The following is a 10,857-nucleotide window of genomic DNA, read 5'->3' as shown; positions in this document are numbered from 1 at the left end:
AATGTTGGGCAGAAGTATGTGTAACCCCTTTTGGTTAAAGCTAGTGAGATAAGCTGACATCATGTATTGGATAAGTCAATAAAAGTTATGAAGCAAGTTTTTGGTGGACCCCATGAGGAATAGCTGCTGCAATGCTGTAGCTAATGGAGAACAATCTGCATTTTTCATTGCAGATACATTCTGACTGCAACCGACCTCTTCACCAAGTGGGTTGTGGCAAAAACCCTCAACACCAAAACAGCCAATGAGGTGTCCAGGAAGATAGTCAACATTCTTCTTGACTTTGGACTGGTAGAGAGGATCATTACCGACCAAGGACGGGAATTTGTGAATGAGGTACAGTTATCTATATAAGACACAGTGTATGTGATGTGTGACATTTGATAATTGTAATTTAATCTAATTTAATTGCATACACTAATGCATCTGCAGGTCAACCGTGGTGTTTTTGAGGCTCTGGGTGTCAAACACTGCATCACGTCACCCTACCACCCCCAGGCCAATGGACAGGACGAGCGCACAAACCGCAACGTGAAGACTGCGCTTGCCAAGTACTGTGGGGAGGGACAGAACGACTGGGATGTCCATTTGAGGGGCGTCATAATGAGCATCAACACCTCTAAGCAGGTAGCCTACTATTGTGTAACAACTGCATATGTAAACAATTCAAACAAACATAGAAAGAAACAAAAAACAATTTAAACAATATAGAAAGATGGTGAAATGCTATTGATTGTACTTTTGTTTTGTTTTACAGCGATCAACCAGGTACACCCCGTACATGGCACTGTTCGGACGGCACCCTCGCAGCCCAGGTGTCATCAACACAACACAGACTGAGGAGGGTGACGACTCAGCTGTGGTTGTGGTTGATTTGCCAGAGGAGGATGTACAGGCGAAGACTGTCGAAGTTACAGATCTACATGCAAAGGTGATGTAAAAATGGCAATTTATGCATAATAATATCTAATAATAACAAATATGCATACAATGGCAATATATGCTATAAAATATGAATATGTTTCAAGGGAAAATTAATTAAATGATAACAATTTTTCAGATTTACCAGAACATCCAAATTGCCCAGGCAAGGCAGAAAAAGACCTACGAGGCCCAGAAACAAAAGGGGGTCAAATCCTTTGACTTCAAAGTTGGGGATGAGGTCCTACGGGCAAACAAAAGGAAGGAGGGACGGAAAGGAGGGCGACTGGAGGCCAATTGGTTTGGGCCGCACATCATATCCTCCATCTCACCCAAGGGTGTGGTGATGCTGTCCAGCACCAAAGGGCCTCAGCTAAAGCAGGGTGTGAACGTTGCCCAGCTGAAGCCGTTCATCAGGCCTAATTTGAGAGGTATTATTATTGTTAATACAAGGACATACACTAAGTGTGTATGTGCAGTAACTGTATGTATGTGATACTTGCATAATACTGTATCCTCTCCATCAGAGTCCAGAGAGCCTGAGCCACCAGTCGTCCCTCCGTATCTGTGCGCTATGACCCCAAGCCAGGACATGCTGGTAGATATAAATGTCTACTTGATACGCAATCATCTTTTGTATGTTTGCTATTGATTTAAAGTATGTTTTATATCTATCACTTGTAGCTAAATTATGTACTGGACCCACAAAGATCTGAAATGGAGATCATTGTGAAGGAGGGGGATGTCTGCCTGGTGCGGCAGGACTTTTGGAGCTTGGGCCTTCCTCAGCTCATGGAGTCCAATGTACGTATAGAATAGAAAGTTGAATTGCCATATAAAACCAGAACAGGTACATTGGAATTCTTGTCATTGCTTGTCCTCACAGTAACTTATCGGCACAAGTTACTTACTTATATTACTCTGTTGCAGATTGGAAACGCATGTTTCAGATTCATCAAAGAGGCCACACAAAAACATGTAAGGTTTTGTTATTTGTTAAAACATAAATTATGCAGATGTATGCCGGTATTCATTAACACCTGTAACGTCTTTTTAAAAAAGTAGTGCAGTTTTCCCTTGATATTGCACTAATTAATTACAACATTTCTTTTTTGTGAAAAACTGTCAATATAGGGAAAAGACATCCACATTGTGGACTTGTACGTAGTCCCAACGTGGAAGTCCAAGACTGTGGACCCAATGGCTGGACTTCCTGTAAGTTCCTTTTACCTGTGACCTGTGTTGCTTGACATTGACATAGGCTTGGGCGGTATTGATGTATATCGTGGTATTTGGAAATCGATAAAAAGGAATTAAAAAATAGATACCACCCAAGCCTAAAAAAATGCAAAATAACTTCTAAAATGCTAGAAGGACCTCCTGCACAAGGATGCCATCGTCATCCCTGCCTGGAGTCGACAGCCAGGAAAAGCGGATCACTTTTTGCTTTGTGTGAGTGTAATCCAAATCCTCTCAACAGTCAAAGTAAAAATGTACTCAACTTGTGCTGTACATTTCTCTTCTGTTTTAGGAGAGCATGTAATGTTATCTGCTTTGTAAATGGTTGACAGATCATCAAACCTAAAGCAATGGAGCTGCTTTTGGTGGACTCGCTAAACCCCGATGGTTTTGGCGACAGCTGTTACCATGGCGTCTTTAGGTTTTGTAACATAACGACAATAGTCAGCCCTGTTCTGTGGCTTATAAGGGAAATCTACATAATTCATAGTATTCTAATAATACAGTAAGACAGCTTATTGACCAGGGTTGTCAACTAATACAATTTAATTTATAACACATTTTCTTAGCAAACAACATGTCTGTAACAGGATACTATGAATTATAATGTTCGGCTTGTTCCAAGAAGCCTTGTTCAAAGCCTCGTTCAAAGGCTGTTTTCAAGTTATTTTGTTTACACCATGTTTAGTGGCTATCGTAACATTCATCTTTCTTAAAGCATGCAATAGTATGTTGAATGTAAGGAAACCCAGTAATATTAATTCTCTTGTCATTCTTTCACTAAGTCATATTGCAAGAGTAATTAATATACCATGTTCTGGTGCTATATTTGGGGGAAAAGAGACATTTATTATGTGTCATAGGTGACATTGTTAGGTGTTCTTGTATTGTAGCATTTTTCATATAGTTAAGAGTCAATTTGTCTGACACAAATACTCTTATGCTGGATTTTGACAGTGATCTAGCTCATCGCATCGCCCCAGGCCAGTGGGCAACCATGTACGGCAGAGACATCAAGGTACTTTTGTCCTGCATCTCATGCACTTGCACATGTCTTTATTATCCTTTTGACCACATAACTGTTATATTGCTATTAACACCTTGTCCAATTCTTTCAGGGTTTCCCTCGCCAGAACGCAGGGATTGATTGTGGTGTCTTCATATTGATGGTAAATTCCTTTCTATTCTATTGAAAATGTTGTTCATTTGAAATGGTCATAACCTAATAAGCAGATCTTTGCCTTTCACAGTATGCATTCTGTCTCACCACTGACGCTCCACTTCAGTTCACAGAGGTCAGTGTTTCTCTTCTCCGACGGTGAGGAGAGTCAAGGAGGAAACTAAATCTGTTACCATTAACATTCTAAACCATAACGGTTTGGCTGTTGTAGCATATATATATCTCTGGAAACACCCATTGCCCAAGCGCACAGAACCATTTTGACTTTACATTTAATTAATTAATTTAATTAATTTTGCCATTTAGCAGACGCTTTTATCCAAAGCGACTTACAATTACGAATTACAGGGACATTCCCCCTGGAGTAACTGAGGGCTAAGTGCCTTACCCAAGGGCACACTAGTAGTGGTGTGGCTTCAGGCGGGATTTGAACTCACAACCTTCCGATCCCAAGTCCAACTCACTATCCACTAGACCACCACTACCCCCCCACATTTCTTCTCTCAATTTTTTTAGAGGGATATGGGACGCCTGAGGAGATGGTGGTGCATCGTTCTAATGGAACGGTTCCAGATTGAGGGGTAAGACTTCACTTTAAATGTAACTTCCGAAACCGCATTTGTTATACATTGGCTTACTTTTTTATTCTGTCACTATCTCACTCAAAGCCACGGGCAGAGGTTTGCCCACTGGACCGATGAGGCCAGAGCGTTGCTCCAAGGGTCACTGCAGCTGGTTTTCATGGTCCCCAAGAAGCAGAAGAGGGAACAGGAGGTGAGCATGATGCTGAATGGTAAATAATAGTGGTTTTTGTTAGTTCAATAGTTGTGATTGCACCATGCATTTTATTCCTTCAGTGTGAGCGGTCTGACAGTGTGGTGGGCAGCAATGACCACAGCTATGCCGCAACAATGCAAGAGGAAGACAATGCCATAAGAAATGACCACAGCTATGCCGCAACAATGCAAGAGGAAGACGCCAAGAAAAAGAGGACAGAAGACGACAACTTGGGTATGTTTCTCTTCACCAGTACTGTATATTACTATAACCTTATATGAAAACGGTGCCACTAGACCACTGGCTGTAGAACTGTTTCTATGGACCACTGTAAGAGGACTTTAAACTGTTTTTGTCTTGTAGACCGCGGCAAGTCCACCCTCCTGGGAGCGGAGTGGATGAACAAGAACGCCCACCGGCTGTAAGGGAAGGTCCAGGAGCCTGCTTTTCTGCAATTGGACAAAATACAGAGAGAGGAAAGAGAGGCTAAATTGACACTGATTGAAGACGAAGAAGAACGTCAAGAATTGCTGGAAATATTTTTGTTTGAATTTGAACTTAAAATTGATTATGATTTATTTCTGTTAGAGGTCAAGGACAATCTTGGCATCCCTGTGTGCGCAAGTTTCAAGGCTCCCAGTTCGGAAGAGTGATTGATTAATTAGTGTGCTTGCAGTCGCAAATATAAAACTGAATCTGAACAGTAGTGTGAACTACATGTTGGTCACATTACCCCAAATGATAACGGTGGATGACCGATGGCCTTATTCACTTATTCCTTCCAGCTAGAGTCTGGATCTAGCTAGAGTTAGAGTCATGTCAGAGGGAGGGGCTTTTGACACGTGCATGCTGTCTGAGTCAGTCCATCCTCTCCATGGGCGTGGGTTAGATATACAGGCCCCAAACATTTCCCAAATAAGATATATATGTATATGTACACATGCTATATTTCGGTTAACCTACACAATGTTTTTACTTGATTCCAGCTAATTTGTGAATGAATACGTTTTTGTTTGTGTATGGTCAATCCATTTTTATGTAAATATGGTTTCATGCTGTATTGATTTACAATAAATTCATTGCATTTCATTAAATCGTGTTGCTTTACTACAAAAAACACATCTGATTGAGGAAGACTACAAAACATTGAGAAAGGATTTGGTAAACCAAGTATTTCTTGCGTCATATGGTAAGAAGAGGGGTGGCCATAGTCATTAATACATCTCTACCATTCTCTGAAGAGAAAGTGATAAAAGATAATAGGAGAAGATATGTAATGGTTGACCCTATTACATTAACCATAGCTAAAGGTAATGAATCTTTTTTTCATTTCATACCCTAACTCTAACCCACTCTACCCATAACTAACTCTAACTCTACCCATACTCTAACGAATTAAAATGATTAACAAGCATAATGGCACAGAGAATGCAGAGATGTGTATATATACACAAAGGGTTGAAATATATGTTATTATTATTATTATTACTTTATTATCACATAACAGCTATTTGAAGCAAACTATGGAAAATGTATAACTGAGTAGTGAAATACTCAGAAATAGTGAAATACATTCTTAGAAATGTCTACCGTGTCATAGTAATTAATACATCTCTACCATTCTCTGAAGAGAAAGTGATAAAGTCACTTTATCACAGAGAAAGTCTCAGCGGGTGAAGCTGGGGAAGAGCATTTCCAGCTCCAGGTCCACCAGCACGGGCTCCCCGCAGGGCTGCGTCCTGTCTCCAGCACTATTCTCCCTTTACACCAACAGCTGTGTCTCCCGCTACCCCTCGGTCAAGCTCCTGAAGTTTGCAGACGACACCACCCTGGTGGGCCTCATCTCCGGGGGGGACGAATCTGCCTACAGGGGTGAGATCGAGGGGCTGCAGAGCTGGTGCAGTTTAAACAACCTGGAGCTAAATGCTCTGAAAACAGTGGAGATGGTGGTGGACTTCCGAAGGAAAGCAGCCCTGCCCCCTCCCATCACGCTGGGAGGTACCCCGGTGGCCTCCGTGGAGTCATGCCGCTTTCTAGGCATGACCATCTCCCGGGACCTAAAGTGGGAGCAGAACACCGAGGCCCTCACAAAGAAGGCCCAGAAGAGGATTTTCTTCCTCCGGCAGCTGAGGAAACTCAGGCTGCCGAGGTCCATGATGGTCCAGTTCTACACGGCCATCATAGAGTCCATCCTCACCCACTCCATCATCACCTGGTTCCCTGCTGCAACGACCAAGGACAAGGCCAAGTTGCAGCGGGTGCTACGTTCAGCAGAGAGGGTGATCGGCTGTCCCTTGCCCTCCCTCAACTCCCTGCATGACACCAGGGCTCTGAGGAGGGCAAGGAAGATCATGGCAGACCCCTTCCACCCCGGCCACGGCCTCCTCACCCTGCTTCCCTCTGGAAGAAGGTTGCGGCTGCCTAAGGCACTGAAGGCCCGCCACAGGCTCAGCTTCTACCCCTCAGCCGCCAGGCTGATAAATGACTCTGGCTTCCCCCTCCCCCCCGCCCCCAAGTCTGCCCAGGACTGAACTGGACTCACTGTAAAAACTCTGCACTGCACTTTATACCGCACTATCCAATGCACTGTTGTCTGTCCTGTGTTGTTGTTGTTGTGTTGTCCTGTTTTTTGACATGTGAAAAAAAAAGTATAAACGCACTTGCTGTGGTGACGAAGCAAATTCCTATATGCGTAATGCATAGTGGCAATAAACTGAATCTGAATCTGAATCTGAATCTGAATCTGATAAAAGATAATAGGAGAAGATATGTAATGGTTGACCCTATTACATTAACCATAGCTAAAGGTAATGAATCTTTTTTTAATTTCATACCTATTAGTTTACTCTAACGAATTAAAATGATTAACAAGCATAATGGCACAGAGAATGCAGAGATTTGTATATATACAAAGGGTTGAAATATATGTTATTATTATTACTTTATTATCACATAACAGCTATTTGAAGCAAACTATGGAAAGTGTATAACTGAGTAGTGAAATACTCAGAAATAGTGAAATACATTCTTAGAAATGTCTACCGTGTCATGATTACAAAGATACCACTTGAACACACACACTGTGACACATTGGTCACACGCGCGGGCACACACGCGCGCACGCGCGATGCGCGCGAAACACACACACAACACACAGTTTCAGATCTACTAACGGGTCTTCGTTGTCATCGTTGTCATCGCGAATCATAGCGAATCATAGCGCTACCTATGGCCGGAAAGGGCTGAACCTATGACCGGATCTGGTAGGGTCGGAAAAACCTCGCAGGCCGGAAATTCCGGTACTTACAGCGGCCGCCTCCAGCTCTTGGATTTCTGTCATTTCTAACTGCAATTGCGGCACTGCGCCGACGTGGTGGCGGGGGCGCTGTTTCGCAAATAAGTTAGCTTTCGTTTTTTCTACCGAAATAGCAGATAGTTGATGTTGACTGCTCAAGGAGAATACATATTTGAAAGTACAGAATGCCTGAGAGCCTTATATTGCATTATATTTTGAATTGTCATCTGGTGCCTGAATATTGTGTTTTCCTTTACATAAACAATGACATTTCCACCATAAATTGATGCAGAAAGGGCACAAATTGGTGCATATCAATTCACCAGAATGCAAGAAATTAAGTGTTTGACGGTCGTTTAAGGACCCCCAGACAGCCCTGCTTCATGGGCCCCCCCCCGATGTCAAACACCACTGGTACCACCTCCGCCTCATTTTGAGCCAGGAAAAACCCTGCATGCTATTCAAATTGCAGTGTATGTAATGTAATGTAATGTAGTATAAATTCAGTGTATGTTCCAACACGTTTTTTCTCCCCCCCCTTTGCAGTGAACGGCAGTGTGAATGTGGCAGTGTAAGACGTGTTCCACCTCTGTTTCAAGTAGGTCTGACCTCTTAAGTCATTACAAACTAAAACATCCTTACTTTGGACGTACCACCCGGTATCCATGTACTATTTGGACTGCCCTTGCTCCTTTAGAACATGGAATGCTCTGATTGTTCACCAGAGTAGAGTGCATTCCACACAAGTGTCTCAGAGACCTACAGAGCTTGCTATATTCTCTTGTGACATATGTGCATGTAAGAATCTAGCAACAGAAAGAGACTACTTTAGTCATATTAACACACATCTTAAGAGAAATGAGAATATCTCTTGTATGTTCTTAGGTTGCGATTTTAAAAGCAATATTTATGGCACTTTTAAAAGTCATAAATGCCGTAAACACACACCACATAGCCTAACTGACTTCAAACCATGTTTAGTGACAACCACTAGATTAGCACCTCCAACAGATGCACCATTCTCTGATGGTGAGGATGAGGAGGATGAGGAAGATGATGGTGATGAGGTTTCTGGCATAGGCGCAGAGAGTTCCAGGGATTTCACTACTTCCATTGAGCAACAACTTGCGGCTGCTTTATTCAAGTTGGAGCATTTGGTCCATGTGCCAGGGACGGCAATAGACGAGTTTTTGCAAGACCTACACCACCTGCTAATAGTTCGCTCGCCAACTACCCCTGCATCCCCGGTGCATAAAGCTATAGAAAAGGGTGGCATATTGAGTACTTCATATCAGCATAGAAAATATTATAAAGAAACATATATTGTGGAACCAGTTACATACGTTTTGGATGCAAAAGCGAATCGCACATTTCAGTATGTGCCAATATTGAAGTCTTTGCAGCAGATATTAAGTAGGGAAGATATACTTGACAAGGTCATACAAAATCAGGGGACAAAATCAGGGGACACCAGCCGGTTCAACCTGATCCGTTGTATGAATATAAGGCCCCTCAAGACGGTTTTCTTTTTCAAAACAACAGCTTTTTAAACAATGACGAGTTAAGAATATCACTATGCCTTTATGTGGATGATTTTGAGACATGGAACCCTCTAGGCACGTCTAGGAAGAAACATGATATTTGTGCAGTTTATTGGATACTTGGTAACCTACCACCTGGGTCCCACTCGTCTTTGTAATCTATTTACCTGGCGCTGCTAGTGAAGCGTGGCGATAGAAAAGAGTATGGTTATGAAAAAGTATTTGAGCCTCTTTTAAAGGACATTAAAACTCTAGAGGATGAGGGTGTATACATCCCACTGTTAGGCAGATCTCTTAAAGGCACAGTGCACACTGTGGCTGCGGACAATCTGGGAGCTCACGGCCTTGCTGGATTTATTGAATGCTTTAATGGTGATTACTACTGCCGGTATTGCATAGGAAAGAGTTGTGATATTCAAGACCATCCTGTTGCGTCTGGTGTTTTTGACCTGCGGACAAAAGAGCTTCATGAATGTCATGTAAAGTCAGCACAGGAGACTGACAAAAATTGCTTTGGGGTTAAAGGAGAGCGTATTTTAACCAAACATCTCTCTTATTTTCTTGTTGTTGGTGGCTATCCCCCTGATCTTGCTCATGATCTTCTTGAAGGAATCGTACCAGCAGAGCTTGCTTACTGCCTTAGAGTATTTATATCAAAGGGCTTCTTCACATTAGCGGACCTTAACAAAGGCATTTTGTCTTTTCCCTATAAAGGCACAGATCGGACAAACAAGCCGCATGTGGTACCAGCAAGTATTGTGACTCAGACTCGGAAAACCATAGGCGACAACGCTCACGAAAACTGGGCCTTGTTGAGGTTGCTTCCCTTTGTGGTAGGACATCTTATACCAGAAGGTGAGCCAGCATGGCTTGTGCTCATGGATTTAAAAGAAATCGTTGAACTTGTTGTTGCACCCATACATACAGATGGGTCCATCTCCTACCTTGAGAGTAAGATAACAGAACACAGGCAAAGGTATGCAGAGCAGTTTCCTGGTAGAAAACTTCTCCCAAAGCACCACTACATAGAGCACTACCCTCACATGATTCGTGCTTTTGTCCTCTGGTCGGACAATGGACCATGCGCTTTGAAGCCAAACATAGCTTTTTCAAGAAGATAGTTAAACATACCAGCTGTTTTAAGAACATACCTCTGTCCTTGGCTACAAAGCATCAGTTAATGGTTGCTTTCTATCTAAACTCTCCGTCTATTGGTAAATCTGACTTGGAGGTCTCCAATGTTTCCACAGTCCCAATAGATGTGGTGACAGACGAAATAGCTCAGGTTATTAGGGAGAACTACCCGGACACATCTGAAGTGCATCTCGCCAAGAAGGCATCAAGTCAGGGAATAGGGTACAGTAACGGTATGGTAGTTGCTCACGGGTCAGCATCTGGATTACCAGAGTTCGCAGAAATCTTTCAGATGTGTATCATAAATGGCAGGTTGTTCCTCATTGTTAAAGTGCTGTGTGGGTGGTACAGTGAACACTACAGAGCCTTTGCACTAGACCCATCACCCTCAAAAGAAATCAAACTTCTGGCACTTGATGAACTGTTGGATGGTTATCCATTGAGTGAATACAGGGTCGGAACAAGCCGCATGGTAACCTTAAAGAGACACATCATCATAAAAGGTTGGTTAATGACAAATTATAATTCTATTTTGTGCATGCTTGGGTGTGCATCTGACTTGACAATTTCTTTCCCCTCTTTCTTGGGTGTCGGTCACAAAGGTACAATTTGGGCAGGTCATGGAATTTCTAGAACATTGGCAGGGGATTTGATGTTTTGGACCCAATTCGCAGAATATCAGGGACTTTTGTTAATACCAAGTTTACATTTTAGTTGTATCAAATAGCTCCACTTAAAGGTCAGAACCTAAAAATAAAAAATAAGATTTA

The 10,857-nt window shown here is 42.5% G+C and overlaps 1 long non-coding RNA gene across 1 annotated transcript; it reads left to right on the top strand.

The window, feature by feature from the left end:
- The first annotated feature begins 2,246 nt into the window (after window positions 1-2,246).
- On the top strand, window positions 2,247-3,920 carry LOC308155558. The gene is made up of 4 exons (XR_013937406.1): window positions 2,247-2,373; window positions 3,118-3,178; window positions 3,411-3,455; window positions 3,857-3,920. It is a non-coding gene; the product is annotated as an uncharacterized lncRNA (long non-coding RNA).
- The last annotated feature ends 6,937 nt before the right edge of the window (window positions 3,921-10,857 follow it).

The sequence above is a fragment of the Nansenia antarctica genome (genome assembly GCF_963989245.1).
Source record: "Nansenia antarctica genome assembly, chromosome: 4".
NCBI lineage: Eukaryota > Metazoa > Chordata > Actinopteri > Argentiniformes > Microstomatidae > Nansenia > Nansenia antarctica.
Note: the sequence above shows the minus strand (reverse complement) of the source record. Positions and strands in the feature narration are given on the sequence as shown.